This window comes from Amblyomma americanum, chromosome 11 (genome assembly GCF_052857255.1).
Source record: "Amblyomma americanum isolate KBUSLIRL-KWMA chromosome 11, ASM5285725v1, whole genome shotgun sequence".
Classification (NCBI taxonomy): Eukaryota; Metazoa; Arthropoda; class Arachnida; order Ixodida; family Ixodidae; genus Amblyomma; species Amblyomma americanum.
Genome location: NC_135507.1, coordinates 21,505,829 through 21,525,376, shown reverse-complemented (window position 1 = coordinate 21,525,376; position 19,548 = coordinate 21,505,829). Strand labels below are relative to the sequence as shown.

The 19,548-nt window shown below is 48.6% G+C and overlaps 1 protein-coding gene across 1 annotated transcript in view; it reads left to right on the top strand.

Annotated features, from left to right (window-relative positions):
• LOC144111279 (THAP domain-containing protein 11-like) overlaps positions 1 to 19,548 on the top strand; it is a 230,762-nt gene that overhangs the window by 166,601 nt on the left and 44,613 nt on the right. The window lies entirely within an intron of this gene.

Here is a 19,548-nt window from a genome sequence, read left to right as displayed (position 1 = left end):
CAAAAGAAAGCGGCGCGTGAGGTAAGTGTTTTAACGCACGCTTTATTGCTTTCTTGTTTGGGTGGTTCAACGTTCCGCAAAGCGACTGGCGCTATATAAAGGACGTAGTAGCGAAGGGCTCGGGATATATTTCGCCTACCCGTATTACAATGAGCATTACACGGGCCCCTTGCATTTCCCCAAACTGGAATGCGGCTGCCGCGGCCGGGTCAGATCCGCTTTCCTCGAAATCAGTGTCCTAGAAATCGGCGCCACTACCACGGAATTAGAGCGGCGGGGCAATTTTTTGGTTTAGAACGCGTGCTAGCAACACTGCGGTACGCAGAGGTCTAGCTGTACAGCATTAAACTGGGAGCTTTCATGTTCCAGTGCGTTAAATTGCACCAGATCGGTACAATGGCTTTCCGTGCGCGATAGTACAGTTGCACTCACGCCTGTGCTGTTAACCAGTATAAATCTGACTTCTTTTGGGCAGAGTGTTGAAACTACGTCTTTGACAATGCAAAAGAGCAGAGTGCAACAAAGGGCACGTCTTAGGATAATAAATTCCTTGAGGCCCCTAATATTTCGCCATGGTCTCAGACAATGAGGTTATCAATACTGAAGAAATAAGAGCTTTATTCTGCGTTTTTCGTATATTTTTATGCACACGTGCCTGTTCACAGTAAGCCGATATTTCTGTTGTCCGCATTTTATGCTCTTTCAGGTACTTGGGGAGGTGCTTGAAAACCGTACCCCCTGAAGAAGCTGCCGCATCGCCACCACCATGACCAGGCGGAGAGCTTGTAGCATATTTAAAAATAACAGCGTGGAAAACGGGGACTTCAAGGGTAGAAAACACAGGACAAGCGCTGACTCTCAACTAAAGTTTAATCACAGCAAACAGGCAAATATAAGCGAACTGGAACTATAGTGACATATTGTATAAACATCCCGATCAATTGACAAGGGAAATCGTAGAAGCCTACAAAGTGAGAAAGAAACCAAGATTGTGCGTCAGCAAACCATCCCTGCTCCTGCGTGACAGTTAGGTTGCCTATCTTGACCCAACATAGTGCACGTGACTTGTGGTTTTATTGTTTGGTTGTTGCCTGTTCGCTTATATTTGCCTGTTAGCTGGGATTAAACTTTAGTTGAGAGTCAGCACTTGTCCTTTGTTTTCTACCCTTGAAGTCCCCGTTTTCCGCGCTGTTATTTTTAAATATGTATCACCAACTCGCCCGCCTTGCTATCGTGTTGAGCTTGTAGCAGACACCGTGGCAGAGGCAGATGGTATCTCAAAGAATATTCCTAAAACTGCTGATAAAAGCCTCCAAGTTGTGGTGCGGCCGCCAACACTTCGCACAGAATCTCAATCAAATGTGAAAGCAACGAGAACATGACGAAAACGGATGACAATGCTTCAAGTTGTTTCAGTCGATGCGATAGTCTCATTGTCATATTTCTTTGTGCACTTTCTCATATAAGAATAGGCCACACGAAACCTTCCTCCGTCGACTCGTCTCTTCGCGCTGCAGTTCAGCAGTGAACCCATTCCAACTCATGCAGTTTGACATTCTTTTGTGGTTCTAATAGGCCCTCAGGTGTAAGTAGTCACCTGACTATAAATAAATTAATAAACAAATGCTTTACCTCGCGCGACTCGTGTAAGCGTGCCGGCGATTTGAATTCGATCATGTTTACAAGAAGTTGGTGGTCCGAGTTTTATGCAGGCAGCGTGTATAAAACAGCGTTTTGACGGGACTTACTTTTTTTTATTGCCACTTGCACATTGCAATTGCACATTGCATGTACGCACGTGCATCTACGCAAAACGGACGTACCAGATGAGATTTCCAACATGTGAAAATATCGCGACTTCACTTTTGCTGTCCGCGCACTCCGCAGCGTCGTTGGTTCCGCCATTTTCCGGAGCCGCTGATAGCTCAAACGTGTGATAAGAATCCAAGCTGTTCAACACTGCTTGAATCATCCACAATTTTCTAAACGTAGTTCTCAAGCCAGCTGAAGCAACGCGCTACGCAGCAACGCCGTCGGTGCCGGTCGGAGGTGATCCCCGTGGATGACGTCATGACGGTCCCGGCCAATCACGGGCAGCAGCGGCGTTCGCTCGGTGCCCTGAGGTGATGGTGCGCGTTTTCTTCTAAAGAAACAGCTGTTTGCGTTATTTCCGCCCTTTTGAATGAGATATTTTGCTTCAGCGGACTATAAACTACAAAATGCCGCAGGGAGTTCAGTTTTCTCGAAAAGTGCTTTTCCTCTCCCTCGAAGTATTCATTTCAGCTTGGAAATAAATTTTGCGTCTGAGTCGCTGCCTTAACGACATTTGCTTGCTTGCCGGCTTCCTGACGACGCCGTGGAAACCAGGAGAAAGTTGAAACACAGTAGCAGCAGGGATATGACAGCGAGGCCATAGCAACACACACGCGTATGACAAGGCCATATGCCGTTCCCGCCTCTGTAGCGTATTCCGCCGTTAGCACTCCGTTGTGCCAATACGCGAGGGCACGGTTAAGCCTATCTTTCAAAAACAAGGCCTTGTGGCCGAGTCTGCCACTGGGCCGAGGAACTCCACTGCATCGCACAGGAGCGCATAGGTGCGCCTCCGCGCACGCAATGCTACTTGCCTACGGCAGCAGCAACAGGAACAACAACAACAACAACAAAGAATCGACAGAAACGCTTCTCCTCTGCGTGCCACTGGGCTGCATAGGCGCGTCGCCTGGCCAGCCAGCTAGCTCGAGTCATGTCGATCTGGGATGGAGATAGTTGGCACTTGCTCGGAGGAGCCGCCAAAGCGACCGCACCCGCGGGGCTTCTCTGTCTGCTGCCGAAAAGGAGTCCCCCGAAGAAGAGGTGTGGTCCCCCCCCCCCCCCCCCCCTTACCAGCTACGGGAGGCGCAGCAGCGAACAAGTGACCCACATCGTGCGGCCACTCGCGTCCACTTTTTCTTGTTTCGACTCGGCCGCAAAGCAGAAGCAGCAGCGTCCTAAGTATCGGCGGCCGCGTGCAGCCTGGGCTGAATGGACCTGCGGGGAATTCGGACACCGCTAGCCGTTTGCGGCGGTCATCCAGTAGCCGGCCTGACAGCCGGAGAACGGCAGCACCCGTAGCTCGCCGCGCTTCGCTACGGGTGCGTGTATGCACGCATAAAGGCATACCGTAAGAACCCGCGTGCTATTCGGGGTACCCCTTCTTTTTTATTTTATTTTTTTTTGCAGCGTGAGCTATTTATGTGACGCTCGCTGTTGGGCCTCTCTGAGCCACAGCCTAACTGAGCCACAGTCTCACTGAGCCACAGTCTCACTGAGCCACAGCCTCACTGAGCCATATGTCCCCCCTTCTTTTTTATTATTTTTTGCAGCGTGAGCTATTTATGTGACGTCGCAGTAGGGCCTCACTGAGCCACATGTGGCTCTGTGGCTCAGTGAGGCCCAATTAGCAGCGACGTCACATAAATAGCTCGCGCTGCAATAAATAAAAAAAAACGAAGGGGGACCCCACCTTAACCGAGACACACCTTAACTTAGCCACAGCCTAACTTAGCCACTGCCTAACTGAGCCACAGCCTAACTGAGCCACAGCCTAACTGAGCCACAGCCTAACTGAGCCACAGCCTAACTGAGCCACTGCCTAACTGAGGCTCAGCCCTCAGGCTCTAGTAAAACCTATAGCAGACTTCGGTGAATGCGCCTGAAGCCAGCCTAAGGCACAGCCCCTCAGGCTGCGCCTCAGCTAAAATCAGTAGAAGCAGCAGCTCAGTGAATAATGTGCGAAGCCTCTAAGCTAAGCGTAGCCCAATACTTGTTCTGATATGCTGTTATAGCTGAAGACTGTGCATGGCTCGAGAAGGTGCCGCTCACCTTTGGTCTTGTGACTCGGGTGAAGTGGCCGCCCTCAAAGTAGTAAGGGGGTATCTGTACTGCATAGTTTTGTGCTGATCTCACCTTGGCCTGCATGGGGAAGTGTGGGAGTTCTTGAGATTTTAAGGTACAAAGTCGTGGTCTATAGTTCTAGTCACAGCGAATAACAGCACGGAAGCGACCGAGTCGCAATATAAACCATAAACAAAAGCCGCATACAAACAAGCACTGGTAAACTATTTCAATATGGCACATGCCTTCTGTACAATGCCTTCTCATCAACGTGTAGCCCCTCTCGCAAACCTTACACGGCATGAGGATGCGAGCGTTTTACAACTCGGCGTGTCATATCTGACGCCCTGGACGGTTTCTGTAGTACATGCACCCTAGAAGGGGAGCTGGCCGAATGGAGGTTGTCTAGGAGGGCTGCTGTACGGAAGAGGTTCAATAACTGCGGAGCGAGCCCTGAAGCGATCATTTCCTCTTTATGAGGCGAAGAAATGTATCAAGCCAATGCTTACGTACGGCGTAAAGGAATAGAAAAATGCTATCCTCCTTTATATATACAACATACGGCCGTCGTGGTGGCTCAGTGGTTATGGCACTCGGCTGCTGACCCGAAAGACGCAGGTTCGATCCTGACTGCGGCGGTCGAATTTCGATGGAGGCGAACTTGATTCTAGAGATCCGTGTACTGTTCGAGGTCAGTGTACGTTAAAGAACCCCAGTTGGTCGACATCTCCGGAGCCCTTCACTACGGCGTCCCTCATAGCCTGAGTCGCTTTGGGACGTTAAACCCCTACATACCGAACGATATGCAACAAAACAATACTTACTACGCGAAAATATTTGCTCTACGTCTACGCTTACTCCCTGTTCGGAGTCGGCAGAAACAAGACTGTTTCACTGCCATACAAAGACTGGTAGCTTCCCTTCCGCTCGGAGCGTGACACGTTCTGACTACGTTGACGAGAGAAGTTAAGGACACGAGCAGGCTTCGATCTACAACTGATCGCTTTATTCACGGTGTCTCGATACATATACTAGTAGAGAGAAAGCGCTAAAGAACGGAAACAAAGACAACAAAGCAGAATTGCGAATTTGCAAATGCAGTAGTTACAAACGGTTCCAGACTGAGCAAACGTACTTTCCAAAGAACCATGTGTCAGAAAACAAACCATAAAAGCTAAAAGCAAAATCAAGCACTGCTACTCTTCAGTGAAGCTGATCTCTTCTCTGGGCATAGTTACGGAGGGTCTGCTAACGGGCGCGATGTTTTTTGTTATAAATCCAAAATGCTTCAAAGTTCAAGCGATTCTACCTCGGCGTAGGCTTTACTGCCATTACACACACTGCGCCGAGTAAAAAAACAATACCTTTCGGAGCAGCGTGCTCTCTGAGGTTCATGTTTTTGGTTCTAAGGCCTGACATTTTGGTTCGCGTATAACTGAATGCATGTCTTTCATGTAAATGCAAGACATCGGCGGTCTTATTACGGATCCTTAAACCTCTTGTCGTTTGTTTACCATGCAGCCTCGGCGGTGGCCTAAGATAGCTAATGACTCTGGTGCTCGGCTGCGGAACGCATGGTCGCTCGTTTGAATCCATGCTGTTACGGCCGCCCTTTGATAGAGACAAAAGGCAAAAACTCCCGTGCGCAGTCCGATGAAGACGAACAGCACATGGATACAGTCTAAACACGAAAGGAGTTAAAATGGAGTAACCTGTCATCTAACGCACTCTCTTTTATAAATGGGAGTGCGCTAGAGGGCAGCTTACTCCCTTTTACTCCATACAGGCGTATTCGTGTTTAGAGTGTAGTACATGCAGAGAACACAAACAGCACATGGACAGCACACGGACAGCACACGGACAGCACGCGGACAACACATGGAGAGCATACCTATATACAGCACACGAACAGCACGTGGACAACACACGGACAGTAGATGGACACTAGATGGACAACACATGGACAGCATACGTACAGCACACGGACAGTAGATGGACAGTAGATGGACAACACATGGACAGCATACGTACAGCACGTGGACATCACACGGACATCACATGGACAGTAGATGGACAACACATGGACAGCATACGTACAGCACACGGACAGCACGTGGGCGCGCTTGGACAGCACATGGACAGTACATGGACAATACATGGGCAACACAAGGACATCACATGGACACCACACAAACATCACGTAGACAGCACACGGACAGCGCGTGGACACCACACGGACACCACGTGGACAGCACATGGACACCACACGGACACCACGTGGACAGCACATGGACAGCGCGTGGACACAACACGGACACCACGTGGACAGCGCGTGGACATCACACGAACCACACGATGGCGAGTGGAGGTCAAAGAATTCCAGGTGGTCTTAATTAATCTGGAGTTGTCCACTAAGGCGACCTCATAGTCCACATGCATTTCTGGTACGTTGAAACCATCGTACCAACTGCATAGCGGTTCGAATAACGTGCGAGTGTTTACGGTACACGCGTGGCGGTTAAGAAGGGGCTGCGGCGTAGACTTACGCACGCGTAACTCCATAGACCCAGTATGCTCGCACAGGCCGAGTGGCCAGTCCCGGCGCAGCTGCCTCCCGAGCACACGTCTTGGCGGTAGCTGCAAGGGACGTGCCTACGAGCGCGGACGATTTATGCCCCCGATTCGCTTTTCTCCCCTGACGCATTTCGTCTGGTCCCTGCTACGCGAGAGAGCGCCGTGCACGTGTGGGGCGCGTGCCGGGCGCCGTATATGCAGATAAATTATCCACGCGTCTATGCATGTGGACCGCGTCCAGGTAGTACGCAACGGCACCGGCGAAGGCGCAGTGGTTCTTTCAGAGTGTACACGAAAACGGCGTCAGCAGACACGCGAGGCCTCGGCGCTCTCTGTTTGGGTTGATGGCTTTCTGGAACTCGGCTGGAACAGGTGGTCAGACTCCAGAAGAGCTAGGAGCAGTGTTCCTTTAAGAGCGCACTCGAAAAGAAGGCATCATTATACGCGCGAGGCCTGTATGCTTTCTGGTTGGGTTAACGGTTTTCTGTAACTCAGCTGGGGCAGGGGTTTAGGAAATTTTAATTCTAGAGCGAAAGCTCTACACGACAAAAGCTGCAAAAGCCGAGCCATCGCTGAAGCCTTTACCTTGAATAAATAAATGCATAAAATAATAAATATTGCTTGACTGGGTTTCGAACCGGCGGCGAGGCGAAGAGATCAGCATTCACTGGCCACTGCACGCGACCACTATGCTATGGCTTTCTTTTTTCTTAAACATAGTATTTATAACAGCGAGGCAATGTTCTATGTACATGAATTATGTAAAAACCATGAAGAAAACAATCGCTAATGAACACAATGCATAATAGGACGCACCTAAAACAAGCACGAGAAAAGACGCAATGCAGGGCACATAACCGCATCATAATACAACACACCTAAGCAACGATGCACTAGAAAAAGGGCAATGAATACATCAATATATGCACACCTAAGCAACAGTGCACTAGCAAAATGGCAATGAAGAGCAAAAAAAAAGGTATTTTTGCGTCCAGGGTGGATTAATGCCTTTGTGATGCTCCAGAAATGATCGAGCATTGTTTCATCGATTGCAAATGTGCAATACTGTTTTGGGATATTTTGCAATGACATTAAAAAAAGAGAGAATTTGACACCGCATTCTGTAGGGTATCTCACTGCACTGCCATGTGTTGACGAACCCGTAGACATGTTTTTTTTTTTTTTTACGCTATCGCCGCAGCAGTCACGCCTCGTGTTAAACTGGAACACACGCGCTGTGCATCGAACGTCGTCGTCTTCATCAACTTCCGTCTGTGCGGAAGTCACGAAAGGAAAGAAAATGCATTTTCAGTTGCGTCTTCAGGTACGTGGCGTTAACGTCTAGCTGCAAAATCCAGCTTTCGCACACACAATATTCCGTGGTTAACAATGTTAAACCGGCAGCAGTGTTTTTTTTTTTTTCAGGCGTAGATGCGAGTGCATTCTGGCGGCTCTATAGGTCACATGCTATGTGGCCTGACAAATTTTAAAGAACACTGTGCGTTTTCCTTATCATATGTTCGGTGGACCGCCCCAGCGGCGCACGTGTCAAGTGCTCGCGAGAAACGTCTTCATCTTCTCTGTATACACGGACGCAATAAAGGCGCAATTAACGGTCGCGACGCGGATCCTCCTTCTCTCCTTCAGCTTCCCCCGTAGGCATGCTTGCCTCTTTCAATCTTTTCCTGGAATAAAAGCCCTGCCTGCAAGCGCAGTCTTCCATCGGCCGATCTTCGTCGCATACACGTCTTCATTGCCCGAAAGCGGAGACATTCCACCGGCTATCCGATGGTGTCCACTCTCCCCCGATATGATACAATCGCTGAGCTTATAATGAACATAGTGGGAGAGTGTCGCGGGCCGTGCTAGATTCACTTAGAGGACGTTTATAAGCCAGAGGCGTGGCATGGAGGCTTTTTTGGGGGCGTGTTTTTCTCGTTGTCATTTTTGGATTGTGTTCTCTTTTCACGTCCTCGATCCATTCACCTTCTGGGCACGTGTCGTGGACACATTCCGTTATTCTTCCAAGGGGCTACATCGCCTGAAACCGTAGGCGCGTGGCAGGGTGAACGTTTGCTTTACGTCTTAGCAACTGGCCTGCCCGGCCTCGTCAACTTCCTTCAGTAGGACGCCGTGGTAAACACGAGCGAAATGACATCAATGACGTCAGAGCAGATCAGTTCAGGGAAACGCCAACCGAATACCGACCGAGCGAAGGCTTGCCATGACTGACGATGACGACCCATATTAATGCCCTAACAAAGATTTCTCTAGGAAGTCTATAGACTGTCCATAGACTTCTGCCTATAAAGTCTATAGACTCTCTATAGCCAAACCCTAGAGAACAGTCTAGAGGCTATACAAATCCTATAGACAGTATATAGACAATCTATAGATTTATGGTCATACACTTTAGTAGACTTTTGTCTATAGACAGTCTATATACTATGAACAGACCAAAATAAATATCTATAGGAAGCCAACAGTCTATAGGAAGTCTATAGACTGTCTATAGACCATTTTTGTAAGGGTGGTTAGTAGCATCATGGGGAAGAAAATGCCTAGTCGGAAGCTAAATTCCCTGATTATCTGGAGGAAAGTGGCGCCACCAGACGGGAGCAATCCCATTGGCTGAAGGGTCGTGACTTCAGACCGGAAGTGATGTCACTTCCGGTAAAGGCATCAACAGCTGTTAATGCTATCGCGTCGTCAACACACAATCGAATTAAGTGTCCCTGGGAATTTTTAGCTTTATCAACTGCTTTCTCAATTGTAATTCAGGCAAACTGGCTATACCTATGGGCGGGGCACGCTAACTCGTACTAAAAAGTTAGTGGAACGGGATACTTGAGCGAAAAGGCTTATCGCATATTCCAATCAGCGACCCGGTGCAGCTCTCCGAATCCGCGACGAAGCAAGATATGTAGTGAGTCTAGGGTCCGTACTTACCGGCCCAATCAGAACTCTGGATCTTAATGCAAATCGCCCACTGAAACACGCGCTTCGGCTTCGGGGAACGCGAAAACTTGCTCCTGATCACCGATAGGAGTAAGCCATTAATTTCTCCCCTTGTCTTGGCACTCGGCCTGAAACTGTCGTGGAGACAGCTTGACGAGGCCGCAGACCCTTCTCCCACACTTACATTGGTCGTTCCGCAGCGGCTCAAAACAAAATGCATCATACGTAGCAGATTTGTTTTACAGAAGTGTTGAGGCAAGCTGATTAACAGCTATAATTATCATCGTCATCAGCCTGACTGCACCCACTGCAGGGCAGAGGCCTCTCCCATGTCTCTCCAATTAACCCTGTCCTTTGCCAGCTGCCCCCACCCTATGCCTGCAAACTTCATCTCGTCCGCCCACCTAACCTTCTGCCGCCCTCTGCTACGCTTGCCTTCTCTTGGAACTTACTCCATTACCCTGCAATTAAGTAACATCGTATATGACCAAGCACTGGATAACACAAGTGATTAAAAGTATTCACACCATTCATTATGCAGGATTCAAATGGATGCACCATAAGTATTCAACTGGATGTACAAACTAATGAGCCAAACAAAAAGTGATGGCGTTTTAACGTAGTTAAACCCACGTACACCGCAAGATCTTGCTCGAGGTTTGCCCATCGGAAGTGCGCTTTCGCGCTAAAATTGTGGGAGAAAGCGATGACAGAGAAACGAGAACGAATGGTCACCTGCAAAAAATACGTGTAAGCAAACCACATGCGCCAAGGAAATAAGTCAACTCATAAAATGCCCTCTTATCTCTTTCAAGGAGGTATTATCAAGGATTATTTCGTTACCGTTCAATTGGGTCAATTTACTTGGTAGTCGGTTTCGCACTGACCGCATCCCGTATATTTTTCTATACGTTTTTACTTTTCATTGTTGATTGTGACCGGTGCCCTTGAAATTAATTTCCAGACCTGATAGAGGTCGCAAGAAAGTGCTTTCGCTTCGCAATTTTTTGTTCGAAGTTTTTGCATGGTCTGTAATCATATGTTCTTAGCACTGGTATAACATTGTATTTAATGAAAAGATCATGTGAGTGCTAACGGCTGTGCACGTTTTGCGTGATGTACAGCTCGAAGAAACTTTTCTGCAAAAGACGCAGTCTTTGTAAATTATCTTGCGTCGTGGGCCCCCTACCAGCTGAGAATAGTTAAGTCGTAAGGAAACAAGTGTATTCTTAATTAATAACAATACTTTCTTTGGTAGTATGTGGTGATTACGGTATATATGTAGTTGAACATCTTTTATTTATTCATTTATTTCGTGTGTGCTCAGAGCTGAGAGGCATTATAGAGGGGCGTGGTTACATAAAGTTGCAAAAACAGCGTACAGTGCAGCAAAGTACTTGGTAGTACAGAGAAGGATGGCACCTAGTTATATAGTACGTATTATCTAATGGGTGAATCTAACGAAGTTGACAGGGCTCGGCGATTACTTCGTTAAAGCTGTAGCTTCGTTATAGCCCGTGTTAAGTGACCGAGCATCCGAGGGGAAATGTCCGCATTCAAACGGACTACTTAATTGCTTTTCGTGCAAACTTGGGCCAAATTATAGTAACTACATTCCTATTCAAAGAGAATTGTATAACACTTAGGATGAAAGGCGGCTACATGGTACGAACGAAGGGCGAAAGCACGTATCTCTTTCGTGATGAGCACTCGAAGACTTGTTGGGTCATCGGGAGACATAAATATTAACGAAATCTCTAAACCGATCTGGGATGTCGAACTAGAGTTTCATCAGACCGACCAATGGAAATTAACCTTATATATCAGTAACCTCAAGCAAGGTCAGATTGTAGTGGGTATTGTAATTACTACAGATGTACTTCGTTATAACGAAGTTGACGCTTCCAACCGACTATTTCGTTATAGCCATAGCTTCGTTATAGCCCGTGTTGATCGAGCTTCCAAAGGGGAATCGTCATTCCTTCGTTATATAAATTATTTCGTTGCAAACAGTTTCGATATAACGAGCTTGTATTACACACCGAGTAGAGATAAAAAGCTGTGAGGTGAGCACAGGTCGTTGGGTGGATTCGGTTTCACTACAAGCGCAAAATGTAACGGAGAGTTTCATCTAAAAAAAAAGAAAAGGAAAATTTCCCTTTACCTGTGAATTGAGGTCGAAAGAAAAAAGCAAATGGATGCGTATGCATAATTAGTCCAATTAAGAGTTCGTCGTTGTTATCGCCGTCAACCTCATTGCTAATTTCAAAAGCACGCGGGGCTAATGCGCTCGGTGCACGCAACTAAGCCCAGGGCCAGATTAGGCAAAATGGATGACGACAGCTTCTTCGCATTGCCTACTCTACACGTATCACACGCGATAACTATGCCTGCCATTTGTGCAGGGAGAGTGGCGCGTTGTGCCCATGTTCCTCGACGGGGCATTTCGGCACCGCAGTTATTCTATACCCGTTCAGATAGCGGCTTGGAGAAACGGGCACAAACTCGTCTTCTCACGGCCCAGTTTGACTGGGCGAATTATCGCGACCGCAAATAGTCGGACGAGCTATATGCCTGCGGAGCACCTTTGAGCTGCTGAGTGGTTGCGGATAGCTGCATGCGGATGACGGATGGTGGTCTCAACACCCCGAGACAAGACAATCAGCGTAGATTACACCGGGTCGAAGACAGCTCGTGAGAAAGCCTGAAACTTCCTCCCCGAAAGGCAATCGAACAAGGAAGCTGTCTGGGTCGATTTCTTTAGTGTTAAAGTGTCAGTTCTCCAAATTCGGTAGGGTTGGATGGATTGTTTTCTTATCGCAAGTCATCGCAGGCTCCGCACTTTGACTGGTTTGTATACGTGCTTATTTTGTGTTTTCTATAGCCGTTCGCGTTTTCGGCTGTCCATGTACTTCACTCATAATTTTCAACATCACTTGCCAAGCCGCGTGTCATGACCCGCGCTTCAGTTCCGGCGCAAGTCGTTTTTTATTTTCATTGCAGTATAATTTCGCTGCATTATGAGGCATTTCCAGCGCACTGTGCGTTTTTTTTTTTACATAAGCTGTTCGCAAATAACACTACAGCTTTTCCCTGCCTTCTGGTTATCTAAAGCGACGCCATGAGTATACCAGCACATTAGACAAAATGGCAGTAATGGCATGCACTTTTCAGTTATTGCACCTCGGTTCTAGCTTGTAAGTGATATACCTTCAGAAGCCGCGGTTAAGGGTACGTAAGCGTTGCAATATATCTGACAAATCTCAATTCGTTGATTGATTAAGTGATCTAATGAGTGAGATAATGACAGCAAGAATTAATTAGGGAGTGATTTCCTCGAGAAAGACAAGGCGCACATAGACAGCAGAGCATGTGTAGAGACTGCAGAGACAGCAGAGCATGTGACAGTATGTGTACGCCATCCATGTTAGACTTATTGCAGAGCTCACCTATACGCTTGTACTCAACTACTGAAACATAGAGGAATCACGTCCCGTATCGTCCATGTTTTGAACCAGCGCGAATAACTTATGCGAGCGGTACTCACTAAAACCGTGGAACAGTGAGGCGCGCGACTACGCCTCGTGCGTCTCATTGTTAGAGCGACTATTTAAATCCTGATACATAAAAAGCCTAGCGCACTACTCGCCGTCTTTCGCTTTCTCCGAGCCCACGCGCACGCAGTGACGCTCGCGTCGTCCGTTAGGCTTAAGTGTCGTACGGACCAGATACCGCGGTTGACACCGCGTGAACGCGAGCGTATCGCTTGCCTCTCCGGCCAAGCGCGCGGGCAGTGAACGCAGCGAGGCACACCGGCAGTTTGTCGTACACGCGAAAACGGCGCCGAGCGCTGACCGGCGTCGAGGCGGACGCAAGGCGTGCAAGAAAACGCGCCGACATCCATAATAAGACAAAGGAGGTCGTGCACACGGGACGGCGCCCGCAGCGCGCGCTAGGCAGCAGGTCGCGCTGGTGTCCCCGATAGACACTCTTCGCGTGGACGCAATTATCTCGCCGGCCGCTCTCCGGAATGAGGGTAACGAAGTCTCCCAGAGTTTCGGCGGGAAAGGGAGGACGAATCGGCTCGGCTAGGCTGTAGGCTTGGCTTGGCTGCAACCGTTAGGAGCCACAACCGCGTCTTTCTCCATCTGTGTTCCATCCTCTCGCTCGCACAACGCTATGAGGGCCGGCCGTGGCCGTTTAAAAACGCTGGTGATGGGAGGGGGGGGGGGGGGTTGCTTCGCGCCGATCGCTGTTACCTTCCTTTCCTCCTCCCCTATGCGCGTTCTCCCGTATACGAAATCTCCTCGCTTCGCGTTCTTTCCAGGGAAAGGCAAGCGGTCGTCGCATGGAGAATAGTCCACGTGCGGTCTCTCCCAGTACTCTTCGTAACGAGCAGCATTGCTGATGCATGCATGGAGTTCTAATCTCAATCCTAGTGCGTAAAGCAGGGAGTCCGTTAATTAGGGAGAAATGATATGGTTTAAAGATAGTGTGAGCTTGGCGGTCAGCTTCGTATCTTTCCAAACTAGACGGGAGACTACGTCTCTTTGAAGCCCATTTGACCAAGCAAAAGCTTTGTTTTCGGTGTTTCTCCATGGGGTGACTACAGTAGAGCCTCACGGCGTTCAGTTACAGACAGCGGGAAAGTATTGTTGCTATCAGAGCCTTGCTATCAGTTGCTATCAGGGAAAGTATTGTTGCTATCAGGTTCCTTTGGCCGTCCGACTGTCCGCCGCGAGCCAAGACCTTTAGGCCGTCGTCTAGGCGGGTAGCCCTCTGGCTACCCTCTTTCTGTTGCCCATTAGAAGTTTTCCTATCCTATGCTATCTGCACTCTAAACTGAAAGGTGTAAAAAAAGGAGTAAGCTGTCCTCTAACGTTCTCCCGCGCTAGAGGACAGTTTATTCCCTTTTTACTCTTCAATAGGCGTATTCCTGTTTAGAGTGCACAGATGAAAAGCTGCATAATGACTGCAAAAAAAAAAATCCTCCAGATGTGCATAGAATAAACCTACACAGACAGACAGAAAAACTTTATTCAGCAAGTGAGTTTTAGACCCAGCTGGGTCCCTGGGCCACTGCGCGGTCCCGCACTGCATCAAGTAGGTCATGCCGGGACATGACGTCGGCAGCCCGAGTCACCCCAGCAGGCTGCGATGTCGGGTCTGCAGACATAAGCAGGACCTCCCAGTCCGCCCAGCTCGAGATGGCGTGCTGTCCCTGCGGGGGAGGGTCAGTTAAATGTTGAAAGTCAGTTACAGTTGAAAGTTTGAGCTCATGGTGGATGTTTCTTTGTCTCTCCGGCGTCTTTGCGCTAAACTGTTATAAAACATAAAAGGAACTTTCAATGATGAAAAAAACAACATAGATTTGGCTTCGTATCGCGGTTGTAGTAGAAACCGCGTTTGGTTAAGCGTTCGTTCTGTGTGAGCTTGGCGATGTCGCGATCCAGGCGCAGTAGTTAACGAGGCTGACAGACAGTGCTGTGACCGACGACACCCATAGGCTCCTGCGTATAACTAGTATCCCAAAGCAGATTTCAGTGCCAGATTGCTAGCTTCGCTTTCACATATTACATATTCAGTCGGTGAACAGAAAGAACACTGTAAGCATGCAGCGCACACTAACAGATAGCACAACTGTGTGCAAACTTTCCTGTGCAGTATACCGCGAACCGGACGCAACTGAGCCTTAAAGACTACGACACAGTTGCGAAACTTTCCGCAAGGTCCATGTACGGAAACCAGGGGGTGAGCTGACTGTCGCGTTGCTTGCGACTGTTAAACAAACCGCTCAGGGCTGCTCAAAGCACGGAAACTTCACGGATAAAGTTAGTTGCACGGGTCATTGATGGCACCACCATTTTCTAACCGTCAGATATTGACCGTCAAGTTTTAAACCGAAAAGCTTCACTACGCCAGCTTTTCGAGCCGCCAGCGGGGCTGCGAGTTTGACCTTGAATGTAACTAGAGATCACGGTGGCCACAAGTTTCACCTTGAATGTAGGTAGATGTCAAACCATGAGCATGACTGGTGGCAGTCAGGTTCGACACATAACGTCAGCTACAGCAGCGACACCAGCGGCTGTTGATTCATGGTTTCGTGGCTGATAAGATTACATAACTATTATAACAGAATCCGTTAGGCCTTCTTGGGATGTTCTTGCGGGTGGTCGCGATAATCGAAGACAGAGTTTGTACAGCAGTGTTCCTGGAGGATAGTTGAGGGACTGTGCTAATCAATGAAAAAGGCAAACCAAAGGCGTTAATTCCCCAACATATCTAGAATACTGCTTTACTCTAGGTCCTTCTTTATGGTGGATGTAGAGCGTAGTTTATAAACCATATAACTGACTGTAAGGCGAATGGTGATTGTGGTGTGTTCATCTATTACTGGCAGTAACAAAAAAGGCAACGGTAAGGTGAAAGAAAGAAGCCACATAAATTAGCGTCCAATCCTTCTGTCTGCTGATGAACTCCGCTTTCCTTATTAACAAAACGAGTATTGCTCGTTTCGATACTCAAGGTCACTGTTCGATGCTGGCATAGTGTCGTTTCGCTTAGCAGTTCCAGCGTGGCCTTTAGCCTTTGACCTATCAAAGGAACTCTAAAAAGGAAATGCACCGAAGGGGTACAACAAAATGGCAGGTACACCCGTTAAACACCGGTCATACTCGCTGTGGAAATGCATTACAACCGATGGCGCTTGCCAAGTCAGTGTATCTGCTTTGGCGCTTTCTGTTGGCGACTGTTCACCGAGCTCTCCTTATTAAGGTGTCAGCCATCGAAGCCCTCATTCTCTGTCGGTTGTTGGTCGCCTCTATTGAAGTGGCACATACCCACGCCGAGGATTGGCCAGGGCTTCGTACTGTTTTATTTCTTCGACAGCTACGTCTAACTCTACATTATTTAGCTCTTCCTCTTCCAAGTTCCCCTTGACATGATGATGACATGCATACTCTCTCTTCTTACCTGCGCTCTTCCATATCTGCAGTGCTCGCTATACCTGTCCATATAGTCGAACCCAGATGTATGGATTTCGAAGGGGATCGCGAAATATTTAGATATATAAAAAAGGCGACACAAAAGCTTTTGCGCAACCTAGAAGCACGAATACATTGCAACCACACTGCCCGCCAGCGTCGCATCGAATCTGCAGAGGAAGATAGTTTGGAACTAGTCGCTACGTATCATGAGATGTTTAATCCTATTACCGATGAACTATAAATACAATAATTTCATTAAAACTAAGGTACGGTTGGTTTCATCAACGGCTTACAGGCAGCGAAGCATGCCATGCGGGATCCGCCGCGAGGGCGTAGTTAGGTTGCCTTCACTGCATGACAGCGATGTTGTGTGAAAAATGAGTATAAGAGACCACAGGTCACCCTCAAATACTCCTCACGTTCACCTCATCACCCGGCTTCACAGCGCCGGAATCGCCAGCAGCGGCCCAAGGCTGCGCAGTCGCTTCGTCTCCGCTTGTGAAAAGGGTTCGAAGAGCGCCGTTAGAAGAAGCGGCACTTAAGGGGCGCGGCGCGCAGTTCAATATACCGAATATTACGCTGAATGCGAGTTCGATAAACGCGAACAGTAGTTCTCTACTTTTGCATGGGATTCTCAAGGGGATGTTCTGAATGTTCGATATAAGCAATAATTCGATAAATCAGGCTCGACTTATGCACGTCATCATGATCATGATCAGCAGCAGCAGCCTGTCTACACCCACTGAAGGGAAAGGCCTCTCCCACGTCTCTCCAATTAACCCTGTCCTGTGGCAGCTGCGGCCACCCTAGGCCTACAAACTCCTTGATCTCATCCGCCCGCCTTTCTGCCGCTCCCTGCTACGCTTGCCTTCTCCTGGAATCCACTCCGTTACCCTTAAGGACCAGCGGTTACCTTGCCTTCGCATTACATGCCAGGGCTCTTAATTGGGCTAGTTGGTTACTATAATTCGACATAGTGGCTAGCGCACAAGATAGACGTACACAAAAATAATTCAAACAGGACAAACGCTAGACTTGCAACTGAATTTTACTTCGGAAAGGACTTATTTATACAAGATTTTATCTTCCATTCTCCTTAATTTGCGCCGCTGGTGCCGCCTACAGTTGCAGTCGCGTCAAAGCGTGATAATGAAACAGCTAAAAAGCCACGTGTTACAAAAAGGCACGGCGTTATTAAAGTGGCAAGGCTGGGGTTCAGAAGTGAAGATTCAAGAAAGATGTATATGACGATGTAAACCCGGGGGGAAATATAAAATGTGAGCACAAAAAAATGAAAAACGCAACAGTAATAATGAAAAAAGCTTGCAAAAGGCAAGCAAGATAAAGGCTAAAGCTGATCTGTGTATAGGCAGGCAGGGGTAAAACATTACATGCCCTGCCCGAGCCCATTTCTTCCCCTTGATTTCGAATAGGATGTCATGCACAGTAAACTACATCTACAAACGCGTGGAAGTTTTTTATTGTTGTACAGGTGAGTTCGTAACTGCGCTGTTATTCAGGAGGTTTGCAGCGTAGACGCATAAGTACTGCAGTGAAAATTTGGCATGCAAACAAAGAGTGCATTTCGGCACGAAAATAAAATAAAAATAAAATGCAGCGCAAGTACTTCAAGCGTTTGTCTTCGTTTAGCTACAATAGCGCGAGGCTTTCGTTCGTATATATATTAGCACACTGCCTACAAAAGACGTGCACCCCAGATATGAGGAAAACAACATCGCAAGCAACAGCGAGGAAGCCTCGGCGATCGTTTTCTGCCCTTCTGTCATTGTCCCAGTGGCTCCACCTTATGCGACGCCCAACGCGCAACAACCCAGACGGACCGAACTTTCCTCAAGTGTTGGTGTCCATAAGTGACAGGCGCTAAAGCGCTGCAGGCGGATTGGTAAGAAAATACATAAACGAAAGGGTCTCGAAAAAAAAAAGCGAGAACAGGCCGCTTCTCACGGTCGGTGTCCGTTCCTCGCACAGGCTCCTCCGTTATAGGAGGCCGCACACGTGTAGGACGTACCGCGTCCTTGAGAGAAGCGTGTCGGTTGTTATATTAGACAACCTCCTCTCCCTTTCCCTTCTTTACGCCGAACGGGAGCAGTGCGGACTGTGAGAGACAAAGACGGGGGGGGGGGGGGGGGGGGGGGGCGCTACGTAACACCTGCGGCCGCGGGCCGGGAGAGGGCGCAGATCTATACACGCATGTGGACGGGCAATTTGGCTGGACCCAGATCGCTTGTAGCACTAGTGCCGACACCGCTGGACGCTTCGCGTACATAGCCTCCTTTTCCCTTTCCCCCGCATTCCCTCCTCCTTGCCGGCTCCTCGTTACAAGGCAACCCCCCCCCCCCCTTTCCACTCCCTTCCCATTTCACTCCTTCCTTGCACGCGGTGTGTACAGCGATGATAGGGAGGCGACAATTACCCCGAAATGCAAGGAAGAGCTGTAAGGCTAGAGATATCCACAGGCAGGCCGGTTTGTGTGCGTGTGCCTACAGATTCCCCCCGCTGGGCTGGCCACCCAGATTTGATTCAACGGTGGCGCGGACTTATTTTGGTGGTGTTGACTTATTCCGCAAGGGACGGCTCTTTTGCGCAGTTTTTTTTTTTCGCAGCTTTTCTTTCTTTCTTGGGGGGGGGGGGGGGGAGGGGTGAGGGTGGCTCATCGCCGTAGTGCCGTGCAGCCGGCTTAGTAATAAGGACGCTTAATCGCCGATCGACGAGCCGCCGATGGGCGATCAATGTGTGTGCTACTTACTCGTGCCTCGATCGAGAGTCGCGTCGCGGAAGACGACGCTTCTCGAACACGAAGAGTGGCACACGAAGCAAAGCGTTTTCCTGATCGCTGCTCGAATGTATTGCGCTAGGGATCTCGGTTAGTCTCTAGAATACAAACGTGGAGCGAGCTGGAAGAGATGACCTATCGTTCACGCTTGTGACAACCGAATTGAGCGTTTAACGAACCGACGCCAAGTAGTCCCCATTTCGCATATCTATACTGGCATCGCGAAAGAAACAACTTTTTCTACTTTATGGAGAAAGTGTATGTATGTTACCGCGAAACACGTGCTACTGTAAGCCATACCGAATGCATTCTTGAAAGTTGGAAGAAGTCGGTCACTGAACATGGAAGCTACGGACTCTT